The sequence below is a fragment of the Sinohyriopsis cumingii genome, chromosome 2 (genome assembly GCF_028554795.1).
Source record: "Sinohyriopsis cumingii isolate HCF-2022 chromosome 2, ASM2855479v2, whole genome shotgun sequence".
In the NCBI taxonomy this organism is placed as follows: Eukaryota; Metazoa; Mollusca; class Bivalvia; order Unionida; family Unionidae; genus Sinohyriopsis; species Sinohyriopsis cumingii.
Genome location: NC_142962.1, coordinates 76,435,126 through 76,447,488, shown reverse-complemented (window position 1 = coordinate 76,447,488; position 12,363 = coordinate 76,435,126). Strand labels below are relative to the sequence as shown.

General features: G+C 33.0%; 1 protein-coding gene across 1 annotated transcript in view; it reads right to left on the bottom strand.

Moving 5' to 3' along the window:
• The window catches only part of LOC149805221 (homeobox protein Meis1-like), a 170,040-nt gene extending 157,905 nt beyond the window's left edge, over nucleotides 1–12,135 (bottom strand). Inside the window, exon 1 of the mRNA XM_089948592.1 lies at nucleotides 11,953–12,135. The gene's annotated coding sequence lies outside the window, so the exon portion shown is untranslated. The remainder of the gene's footprint in view (nucleotides 1–11,952) is intronic.
• Between the last annotated feature and the right edge of the window lie 228 nt (nucleotides 12,136–12,363).

Below are 12,363 nucleotides of genomic sequence, written 5' to 3'. Positions count from 1 at the left end.
TTACTCATTTAATAATCATATTATCCATTATCCATTTAATAATCATATTATCCATTATCCATTTAATAATCATATTATCCATTATCCATTTAATAATCATATTAAAATCTTACGATATAAGGCCTTCGATTTTAGGTTTTCGTAGTAAACAGTAAGCAAATATGCATTGTGAATGTCTGGTCAGCTTCATTGTCAATGTTTAATTATATTACCACGTATACATGATTTGTGCATATGAGAGCTTGCGTCAATGTCACACTAAAGAGACATCATATGAACTATTATCGCTCAAAAGCCTTAGACAGCTGTTTTCACAATATTCTTCGGGCAAATTTATTTTAGAAGAAATTGTTCATCTGTTAATGTTGCTTTTTGTTAATAGGTAACTTAGTGACGAAGAAGTACCTTGCCCAAGGACACACACAGTTAGCTGACCCAGTCTGGTCCGGTTATGATTCGAACCCGCGCCCTTTTGGGTGTGGGTCGGTCATGTAAACCACTTAGCCAATAGTCCTTGGGATATCAATAAAGTAGATACAAATGATATAATGCCATATTTCAACAGCTATGAGAGAACAGACGACACAAGACAAGACACGAATATAAATATCAACATGTAATGCTAAAAGTTATATATTTATATATTTTGTTTTTGTTTTCTCCTGTTGTTGTTGTGCTTTTTGCACTTTTCTGTACTGAATTCCTCTAAACGATAATATCTTTCTTCAACTCCTAAATCCTGAAAAAAAAATCCTTGTTGTTTGGGGCAAAATCTGTCTGTCTATATGTATGTATGTATGTATGTATGTATGTGTTAATAATATATGTGTTTCGAACAAGATATAAGACACTTGTGACTGGGAAAGCCATTGCAAAAGTACACTTGCTCCAAGAGAGTATTGTTTGAAACAACCAGCAGTTACGTGGCTTAATACTGGCTGTGGGAGATTTGTCATCATTACAATGGAAAAGAACATGGTCTTTCAAATTTAACACTGTGAGTGTTCGTGTTTTACTAGCTCGTTTTCATGTCGCGTGTGGAAGTGAATCCGACACTGACATATTGAAATCGACGTTGCCTGTATTGAAATGAAATTGACAACATAAATCAATTTCACATACCACATACGCTCTTTCTGAAGAAGATTGTATGGATAGATATGAAATTATATTCTTCTTGTTCCTTTTTCATATCTCTGTGCATATATATTTTACCTCCAAAACGTTCACGTACGTATGACAAGGAAAATATTAATTTGTCTATTAAATTTCATTATGTTAGAAGGCACCGAGATATGGCCCAGCCCTAGGATGTGCGGGCCCAAGACAGCATGCGAGGCAAAAGGCAGCAAAAAGCAATGAGCGAGGGCCCAAACAAAAAAAAAATAAAAATGCATTGCGGAGTTGATTTCTTGGAAGCCCGGGGCCCAGTGCGGTTGTCTCGTTCGCCTTGCTTTAGGGCCGGGCCTGATCGAGATTTGGTAGATCAGCATGTACAATGTAAAACATTGTTTATTTCTACTGAAGATCGAAAGTGTAGTATTCCACATATATTAGAATAAATGGCTACATTGTTTGAATTTGACTTTATTGAAGATCATCGATATGTAAGTATAGTATTCGACACACATATTATACATAAATTACTACATTTTATTTGATTCGATGACTATTCGTTTTAATTTTCATACCATTAAAAGTGTGTGTCAGCAGACGAAATATCCTACAATGGAGTAAGTCATAGTTCTGTTAGCTCCGATCAGACAAATATGTACGCATCCTTCAATCAGCTGTTACCATTATACCCCGTCGTTAACAAATGATGATTTGCGACGTGAGAGGGAAGGAAGGGGGAGAAAATGCAAGTTTGTAACTTCTTGCACATATCGAAAATCTTTGTTCATTCTCCGATTCTATTACTCTTCATTAATTTACTGAGTCATTAATTCTTTATTAATTAATTAATTAATTAATTAATTAATTAATTAATTAATTTTTTCATTGAGTGACATTAGTATTTTCAATACCTAACATTTAGCAAAAACAATGACTTCACGCATGGTTACTTTCTTCTGAAACTTTATATATATATATATATATATATATATATATATATATATATATATATATATATATATATATATATATATATATAAACACTCTTGTCAAATTACAAATAAGATTTGAACTTGCGTATTAGAATTAATTTTAATTCAATATAGAACGTTTTGAGCATTTAAAACAATTCAATGGACTTTGTATAATTTTACTTTGTTTAATTCCTATTATAAACCTAACTGAATATAATAAGTTTTTCTATGCTAAATTACATAGTTATCTATGTCTCTTAAATACGAACAGAAAATCCAAATAGCGACAAAGCGCATTAGAGAACGAGCAACGGATCCTACATCTGATTAGCACATTCTTTTGAATCTTGTTTCAGTACCGCAAAAATATTATAGTGAAATTGGAATGGTCTTTTAAAGTTCATATTGCTGCACAAATGGTCAACTTTCATCAATGTCTTCGAGTTAGTTCTTGAGAACCCCTTTTGAATCAAATAAATTAAAAAGATAAAAGTAATACTTTATCCGAGCACGTTAAGTTTTCTCTGTGTTATCTTTTTGTTTCTACTTTTGTTTCTATTTACAGCTACCCCAAAATAATTATTTCTCACAATCCATTTCAAAGAAATTTAAGGATGATTAATTCATGTTGACGTTTTGATAAAATAAGCAGAAAGATTAGTCCACAATTTTTCTTTAAACGTTGATGAAAAGCTGACAAAGCAAGTTCATAATTTTTACTTAAAACATGATTACAGGATTACTAATATACTGAGAATAAGGCGAAGGCTTTACAACGACTTCATGATTGCAATTTTTCATATTTTCTTAACGTTAACTAAGACAGGCGAATAATCTAAACAGTGACCTTTAAAATCCACCGCAACTCCTGGTTTTTATCCTTCGCCACGTTCATTTATCACACTTTTCGGACCGTGTCACTGAAATTTCAACACTGCAATGACCAAGACGTTAAAATCCAGTTAAAATTATCATGAACCGGCCTTCATATCTGAACTACATGTGAAATGAATATATTCCGTCAGTTTGTTTGGAAATTCTAGATATCGGCAGATTGGATTGTTTATGTTGCAAGTTTTGCCAAAGATAAGGCATTTCGTCAGCGCACCTGTCGAGCTTTCAATCATATCGAATTCAAAGGTCTGTCACAGAATGAAAAATAACAAACTCTAAAATCAACAGGGCGGTGATATCAAGAAGTGCGCTTGCCACACATGTTGTTTGCGGGCGTTGTAATCTACGTTTTCACTCTTATCTTTACTTAAAATAAGCTTTGGCATTACTAATTTTGCAAAATAAAATGCAAAAATAGAAAAGAATAAACAAGTTAAAAAGATAAAATTTCCATGACCCAAAACTTCTGATAAAAGTGATATCTTCTCGGGTGATGCATTACCCTTTTCTCATTTGACTTTACCTTTTTTATATCTTGACTTTAAAAAAAAAGCGACATTTCTGTATTGACTTTATATAATAATAATAATAATAATAATAATAATATTATTATTATTATTATTATTGTTGTTATTGATGTTGCCATCAACGATAGTGGTGATGATGATGACTACAACGACTTTAAGTGTTATAACATTGGCGACATTAGTGATTTAATATTTTATTAGTAACCGTTTAAAACTATTATTATTATTAGTAGTAATAGTAGCAGTTTCCAAATTTCCCCAATTTACCCAACCATTATTTATGTATTTATTATGTTCTTACGATGTGTACGGACGAGCTAAGATGCTGAAAACAATGTAATTTAGGAAACAAACAGGAATACGGTTGGACCGACATATCATTTTTATCCATCAAAGTCTGACAGATCATCGTCTTCAATAGCAGTAGTTGTTGCAGTAGTGGTGATAGTAGTAGTAGCAGTAGTAGTAGCAGTAGTAACAATTACAATTTTTCCCAATTCCCCCCCCCCCCCATTATACATGCGTTTAATATATTCTGACGATGTCTACGGACGAGCTTAGGTGCTGAAAACAAAGTAATTTAGGAATATAAGCTGAATCAAACAGGTGCACGGTTGGACCGGCATGTCATTTTCATCCATCAAAATCTGACAGATCATCCATTTCGGACTTAAAATTTATGTCTGTGTCACCGTTGAAAGCGACTTTGCAAGGATTTAATGGCGCACAGCTAATTTGCCTTGGGGGTATAATACTACATGTATACTTAACACTTTGTCTTTGTAAAGGTACATTGTGGGAGTTATTGTTATGAAGCTCTTTCCTCCATCTCTATATCTAAGTGCATATATATATATATATATATATATATATATATATATATATATATATATATATATATATATATATATATACCTGCACACACACACACACACACACACACATATATATATATATATATATATATATATATATATATATATATATATATATATATATATATATATATATATATATATATATGAGAGAGAGAGAGAGAATCAGAGTTATACGCTGAAAATATAAACTCGGAAACTATACTGATTTTGCTTATGCTTTAAACATATCAGATATCAATAAATACCACTTTCTCCATCCAAACCTTTAATTTAAATTTAGTCGTTTATATTGAACTCCTTTCATTGTTTACAAAGCCTAGGGTCATTGTAAATTTGTTCAGAATTGTTTGCATTCCGTGTTACCATTAAAGAAACAAATTATCTTTTAATTATTTTTTTATTTTAAATAATGTTAAAGAGTTTTTATAATTCTGCTTACTTTTCTCCTTTTTTAAATTTTAGATAAATCCAGTGATGTGTTTAAGTTTTACACACACCTACCTAATATATATATATATATATATATATATATATATATATATATATATATATATATATATATATATATATATATATATATATATATATAGGCATTTGCCAATACATTGTAAAAAATATGATAACTGATTATCCTTGGCATGGAATCTGAATACAAAATATATCGCTTTTTTTAACATGTCTGCATGCAACCTTTATATTTTACAAATGGAAACTTTTTTAAAAAAATACGATGTTGTCCAACAAAGAATTTGACTATGCGACGATAGTAATAATGCCGATGTCGAAAATCTTGACTAGTCAGTTACACACCCTTCTAGTCATGAAAATAACTACCGTTTATGGTTTATTATGTGTATAATAACCCTGGATATATATATATATATATATATATATATATATATATATATATATATATATGTATATGTGCAGTGCAGCTTGGACAAAATACCATCATTCATAATAATTTAAATAATCACTGGGAATAAGATTTAATTGTAAAAAGGCTTGTGATTGGAATGTTTTTAACGCCATACCAATGAACTCTGGAAAATCATTTCGCACAGAATTTGATATCCGCAGTACAGCCTGGACAAAAAGTTCATATTTCATATTAATTTAAATATTAATAAAATTTAATTAAAAAGGTAGTCTGTGATTAAAGTATATCACAGGTACAGATGTTTGTTTTTTTTATTCTTAAGACACATCAACAAATTACAAAAGAATTTGAAATAGAAAACTTTTGAAGCAAGTTTATGTCAGTATATTTTATTTTATCAAAATATGTTCAGAGCCCTTGGCTCGTACCCACGTAGACAGAGGTGAGATGGCAGTGATCGGAGAAGCACTTTAGACCACTCTGACCCCCGTGACCCCTAGTAAAATTATTTAACTTTTTGTAGCAAAATATAGTAACAATAAAACATATATCTTATTAAAAAGAAATACATCCGTGTTGCCAGCAAATATTTTTCTTATAAATAGTTTTTTAAATTAAAGAAGTCTTAAAATAGAGTTGCATCCAATCTCAAAAAACTAATTACTTTCGTTTTATGTGGTGACGTCTAACGCACTTGCTATATATTCTATACATTCTTGTATGGTAAACTCAAGTATTGATTCAAAGTGGTGAAAATATAGAAGCACTCACTTTGACATTTCTTTAGACAGAGTTGAGACAGAGTTTCTTCCCCTTATTAGATTTTGTTTAACTAATGTTTGGTTTGGTTTAGCGTTTTTAAGGCACATTCACACAAGTAGGGTTTTCAGTGCCTAGGAAATTGAAATAATGTTCCTTGTCCAAAAGACACACCTCTATAACCGACCTGGACTAATCTGATTTTAGGATTCATACCACCACGCTTTCAGTCGAGAGTCCGACACTCTAATCACTGAGCCACCGCCGCTCTCCAATCAAACTAGATTCCTGGGAATAAAATACAGTGTTGGATGTTTGTTGATTACTTTCTGCAATCCGCAGTGACCCAGTTTTAAAAGTGCAACACTCTCAGTCAGTGGGTTTCGAATTCGAATCTTGCCCAGATCAGTCTCGGTCAGTTGGTGGTGTTTTTCTAGGCAAGGCACTTTGCGCCCGATGCACTGGTTCTAATTATTCTTTAATGTGTGGGGGGAGAGGGAAGTAAGGGGCCGAAAATACCAACCAATCGCTCCATGAATTCTTTTTTATTCGTTCATTTTACGGGGGGGGGGGATTTTGCTGCGTTTACGCAATTGATAGACGTTTTTAATGCCTTTTCTGATTGTGTTCTTTCTGTTCCTTTTGCATAATTGTAGACCTTTTCTAAAATACGCTCCAATGCCCACTCCTGTCACTGCGTGTCGTAAGAGAGAGAGAGGGTTATAAATGGTGATAGAGACAATTGTCACTGCGTGTCGTAAGAGAGAGAGAGGGTTATAAATGGTGATACAGACAATTGTCACTGCGTGTCGTAAGAGAGAGAGAGGGTTATAAATGGTGATAGAGACAATTGTCACTGCGTGTCGTAAGAGAGAGAGAGAGAGGGTTATAAATGGTGATACAGACAATTGTCACTGCGTGTCGTAAGAGAGAGAGAGAGAGAGAGAGAGAGAGGGTTATAAATGGTGATACAGACAATTGTCACTGCGTGTCGTAAGAGAGAGAGAGGGTTATAAATGGTGATACAGACAATTGTCACTGCGTGTCGTAAGAGAGAGAGAGGGTTATAAATGGTGATACAGACAATTGTCACTGCGTGTCGTAAGAGAGAGAGAGAGAGAGGGTTGTAAATGGTGATAGAGACAATTGTCACTGCGTGTCGTAAGAGAGAGAGAGGGTTATAAATGGTGATACAGACAATTGTCATAGGTCTTATATGATTCAATCTCTTATTTAAAATAACGAATTCATTACGATATGTAGAAACCTTACATAAGTGAATTTGACTGTCCGTGACTTTCAACAAATCTTCGACCATTTTGTCTAAACAATTAAATAATGTACCCAAAGGATGTGTTTTACAACACATGTACAGACAAAGAAAGAAGTGAAGTTGCGATAAAAATGGAGAGCCACCGGTTTCTAATATGGTTTGGGGCCTATTTTGTAATTATCTCAAATAAATAATTCCAACATTGTATAAAGTCATCTGTTTCTTTTTAAATATATTTTTGTATCATTCACCTGTTTGCTTGAGTTTTCTTTTTCAACAAAACCTAAATTTAATTTTCGCTATCAGATTTATCTCTTTTCGAATTTAGATCTCTTCTTTAAAACTGATAGATATGCAGTCAAATTTATAACATCCTTTTCTGAACAATTTCAATGGTTTATGCTATCGCTAGACAGTGACGGTGGGAGGTTAATGGGTTCAAACAATATGTGGTGAAAAATTCGGTATTGTACGAGAGATGCAACCACAATTAGGCGAACGCAGTAAACCAACTCTTTTGTGGAGCAACTCGCACGAATCTTACCTCTCGAAAAATACGTACCAATGTGACACATGATTAATCATCGTTTCAAGAATGCATCACATAAAGAAAGGGTAATTCAAGATAGGAACTTATCGGAACACAATAATTACGCATTAAAGTCGGCAGAATTCTTTTTTTTTTTGTTTTTTTGTTAATGCGGAGTACGACAATACATTAAACTGTATTGTGCTATAATCACTAACTGAATCAGATGTAGTGAACAAAAATTGAACGACTTCTTGATTTAAAGAGTCTTTAAACATTAACGTGTATCAGTTTCTCGACGTAATGTATGCTAACTTTGGAGTGGACTCCTCCGATGTACTCTTTTACTTTTCATTTGTAAAAAAAAAAAAACCGGTTGGATACTAAGCAACCTTTCCAAATCTGGGGGGGGGGGGGAGAGAGAGAGAGAGAGAGGTAGGGAATAGCGACAGACATACAGACAGAGGAGAGAAAAATGGAGACCGTGATGATATTAGCGTGGTAACCGCTATCAAACATTCAAAATTGTATTGTGAGAGAGGCCCATAAGTTAGTTTAACGTGGACGGGAACGGGAGGAGGCATACTTCCTTATTACGAACTGGGTGATGACGACATTGACGGTGACACGGAGAAGCGTAATATGCATAACTGTCATATCTGTGTATCATTTACTTGGTTCTGTCAAATCCTTTTTTTATTATTTCTGTTAGTTGATCGATTGATTATTTTTTTATGCGAAAGAGTTTGGATTAAGCAAATGATATGTATAATGTATCTCCCATCCGCACGTTTATCAACTCTTCAGTTAAATTCGCCATATCACTGACCAAAATTAATTCACTCTAGTTATGTGCTCCCATTTATCCATTGTCAGTGTACCTACACTATCTTCATAGTAGATTGTTTCACAAGTGAATTTTCTTTCTTCTCTCTCTATCACCTTATCAGCTTACATTTGATATTAGTACTGCATTATTTGTGTATTTCAATGACAACAGCAGATACCACCATCACCACTCTTTATAGTCGTTCCTTGTACTACTATATTCTTCTTCCTAGCATAGTGTTTGCTAAATTAGAGTTATTTGGCCGCAATTATCCAGTGTAGAAACATTTTCCTTGACCTATTGTTTTTAGGTCTTTCTAGTAAACTGTAGATGTCATTGGCTTCTGGTTTTATCCTAAGTTCTTCTAGTGAATTAATGCTTTCTATTGTACAATGAATTATTAAAATTAAAAGTGTTTTAAGGTAAATTTAATTCAGAATCTCGATTTATGAATATACACTGGTACCAATATTACATGACTAGATGTTGACCTACTTTCCAAGTTAAGTTTCCTTTCGTGTCACAATTTAACAACAAAAAACATCCTCAAGAACTGTGCTCATGCATGTATCTAATAATAAATACCTAATAATAAAACGTATGATAATACAAAGTATGCAATTAACATTAAAATATTGACAAAAAGTGTTACATTCATATCATGCTATTCATGTAAGGTAATATTGCATGTATTACGCATATTATTTGTTATGGGGTTAATATTAAACGCATATACAGCCTGAAATCTATAAAACTTTGTAAGTAAATAGCTTTGAATTTTATTCAAAACGTATTATTTAGAAGTCAGTTTCGTGTACGATATAGCGCTCAAAATTTTACTGACAATCTCCATTAATACGGATAATCTCTAGTATGTATGTATGTATGTAAGTATGTATGCATGCATGTATGTATGTATAATTCAATGTGATGATAGTTTTATTAAATATTTTAGCGGTATTTCGTTTCATTGCACACATCTGACTTGGTCTTCACTGACAGTATTTAAATTTGTTAGGAATGAATGAGATTCTCTGTATTGTGAATCATGCTAGTAATTTTGTCCACGTACAAAATTTCAATATATCATGGTTATTTTCAGTAGTTCAAAAAAGGTATAGCGTTTCAGATTCAAATACAAAAGAGAATTGTCCGTCCTGTCAATCAATATCACTTATTAATAATTTATGACATCAATACTGATGGCTTGCTGATAGGGATATCGTGTTATCATCTGCATCAATGACTGACAATGATCTATTCAAAATTGTGATGGAAATATAAATGCGTCGGTTGATAGTTTATTCAAAATTTTATTTTTTGATACTAAGGATAAATTTTATATATATATATATATATATATATATATATATATATATATATATATATATATATCGTCGAGAACTGCAAACGTAAGAGTTTAAAACTGAGATCACTTGAAAAGATCATTATATATATATATATATATATATATATATATATATATATATATATATATATATATATATATATATATAATGTGTGTACGTGCATATGTGTGCTTGTGTTTCTGTGTATGAATATGTGCATATGTGTGTGTCCAAATAAAACAACTTGCATACGCACATTATCTTTGAGCATAAATTATGGCTCTTGTAAAGAAACAAAGTAAAATCTTGTTGAAAGATCAAATACTTCAGAGAAGATGATTTCATTAAATGCTTCACTTAATAGAACGCATAATGAAAGTCGTCCTTTTCTATCAATGTAATTTTATCCAGTTATAATCACTTACACGTAACCATTATTATGCCTTTTGTGAATTGAAATCGACATGACGATGACGTGTTATATTCTACACCAGACGGATAAAATGGTATGAAATTAACTATCCCGAGGAAATATACATCAGAAGAAGAAGAAGAAAAAATGATATGAGAAACAAAATGTAATTAAGTTAACTATCCCAAGGAAATGTACATCGGAAACAATAACTACAAACGTATAAGGTTAATTTACTTTTAATTTGTCGAGTTTTTTTGCAAAAATACTTGGTTTCATTCTAATCCACTTTAAATCTAAAACTGACACGCACATATACTGATTCTTGATAATTAAATCCTTAAATGTAAATCTCACAGCTGTCAGAATTCTGACGAATGACATAGGATATCTTGTTCATGGATTACTGACTTTTAATATACACTATTAATTTGAAATTACTACCATAAAAGTCATCGAACGTGAAGATCCAAACTCCAAGCACACGTTTTTTGACCATTCACCCTATTTATTATCTCAATTTTCGTCTCGTATTCACACCTTCATTTTATCTTTATTTCATCACTAATTCATGCATGTCGGTCACATGCGCAAACAGCCACATCGTTATGGAATCTCTTTATATATTTTGATCAAAGGAGATATCATTGCGTTTAATTACATGGACGCAAATTAGCTCCTCTGATGGCATCGTTCTGAGACGTAGAACCGAAAGAAATCACCATTATCATATTCAATATTTGGACTCTTATCTAGGATCACAGTAAAACATACACAACCCGTCAAGGCAGGGTTGTAAATTTTGGTTCATTATTGAAGAACATCCATCGATTACGGGAAGCGTGGAGTGTTTTCTATTGTAGCCACAAAAGACGCGCGATTGTCCAACACGGAATGCCTTTATATTAAATATGACTAAGACCACTCATGAGAGACATTTAGAAGAAGTTCATGGCCAGAATTGGTTCTGCTTTAATTGAAACGTGCAGTGTCTCTCGCGTTTCTAATGTTTTTAATTCCTCACTTCATTAAAATTATTCCATGTTGATAATTCCCATAAACGAAGAGCCCGCGCATAGATCACATGCATTATGAAGAGGAAAAAGAAAAAAGTGCAGCAGAGTTTGGGGGGGGGGAAGGTGATAGACTCCCCGCTCATTATTCCAATAATGTCCGTACTGAAATCCCTTGTGCATGAAACTCCGCTTTATACGACCCCAAGATCGGGCCACATGGGGAAAGCTGACAATACACATTTGGTCGTTTTGTTTCATCTCTTCAAAAATCCATAACGACACTTACTGGCGGTAATACGTTCCGAGTACCAAACGTGAGGGCTGCATTTCATCAAGTCCAATTAGTACTGGACGAAGAACACATAACACACGCGAAGTAAGAGAGTGAAAGATTGAGAGAAGGCATACGAAATATGAATATATCTTTCTCCTGCTTTCAACAGGATTGCACAAATGAAATGGACCAAACCGTATTTTTTGTATGAAAGAAAATTGAATAATATGAATGTAACATACCTTGAGAGAGACAAATTGCTGTTTGATTTTATATTCCCCTGGGACTTCAAGAGCCGCCGATTTACTCCATGTGTCATTTGTATTTAGCCGTCATTCAGTTCGCTCACCTGTCATAGGAACCCCTTCTTGTTTATGGCTTAAGTTTTCCGTCTGATGATTTCTGTCAGTGAAAAGTGTTTTAGGCCGCAATAATGTATCTTTCTTTGCTAACCCTTAGCCTTTGGGTGGGGCTAATCTCAGCGCGCTTAATGAATATTCATTACCTCACAGAACCAGCGCCGGTAATTTCTAAGACCATGATAACAAGATGAAATAGAATACTGGAGATAGATATTGAACAAGCGTGACGCCTACTAACTGATTAGGAATTTATGTTTTGGCAGCGGTTCAGCCCCTTTTGTGTGTAATGGA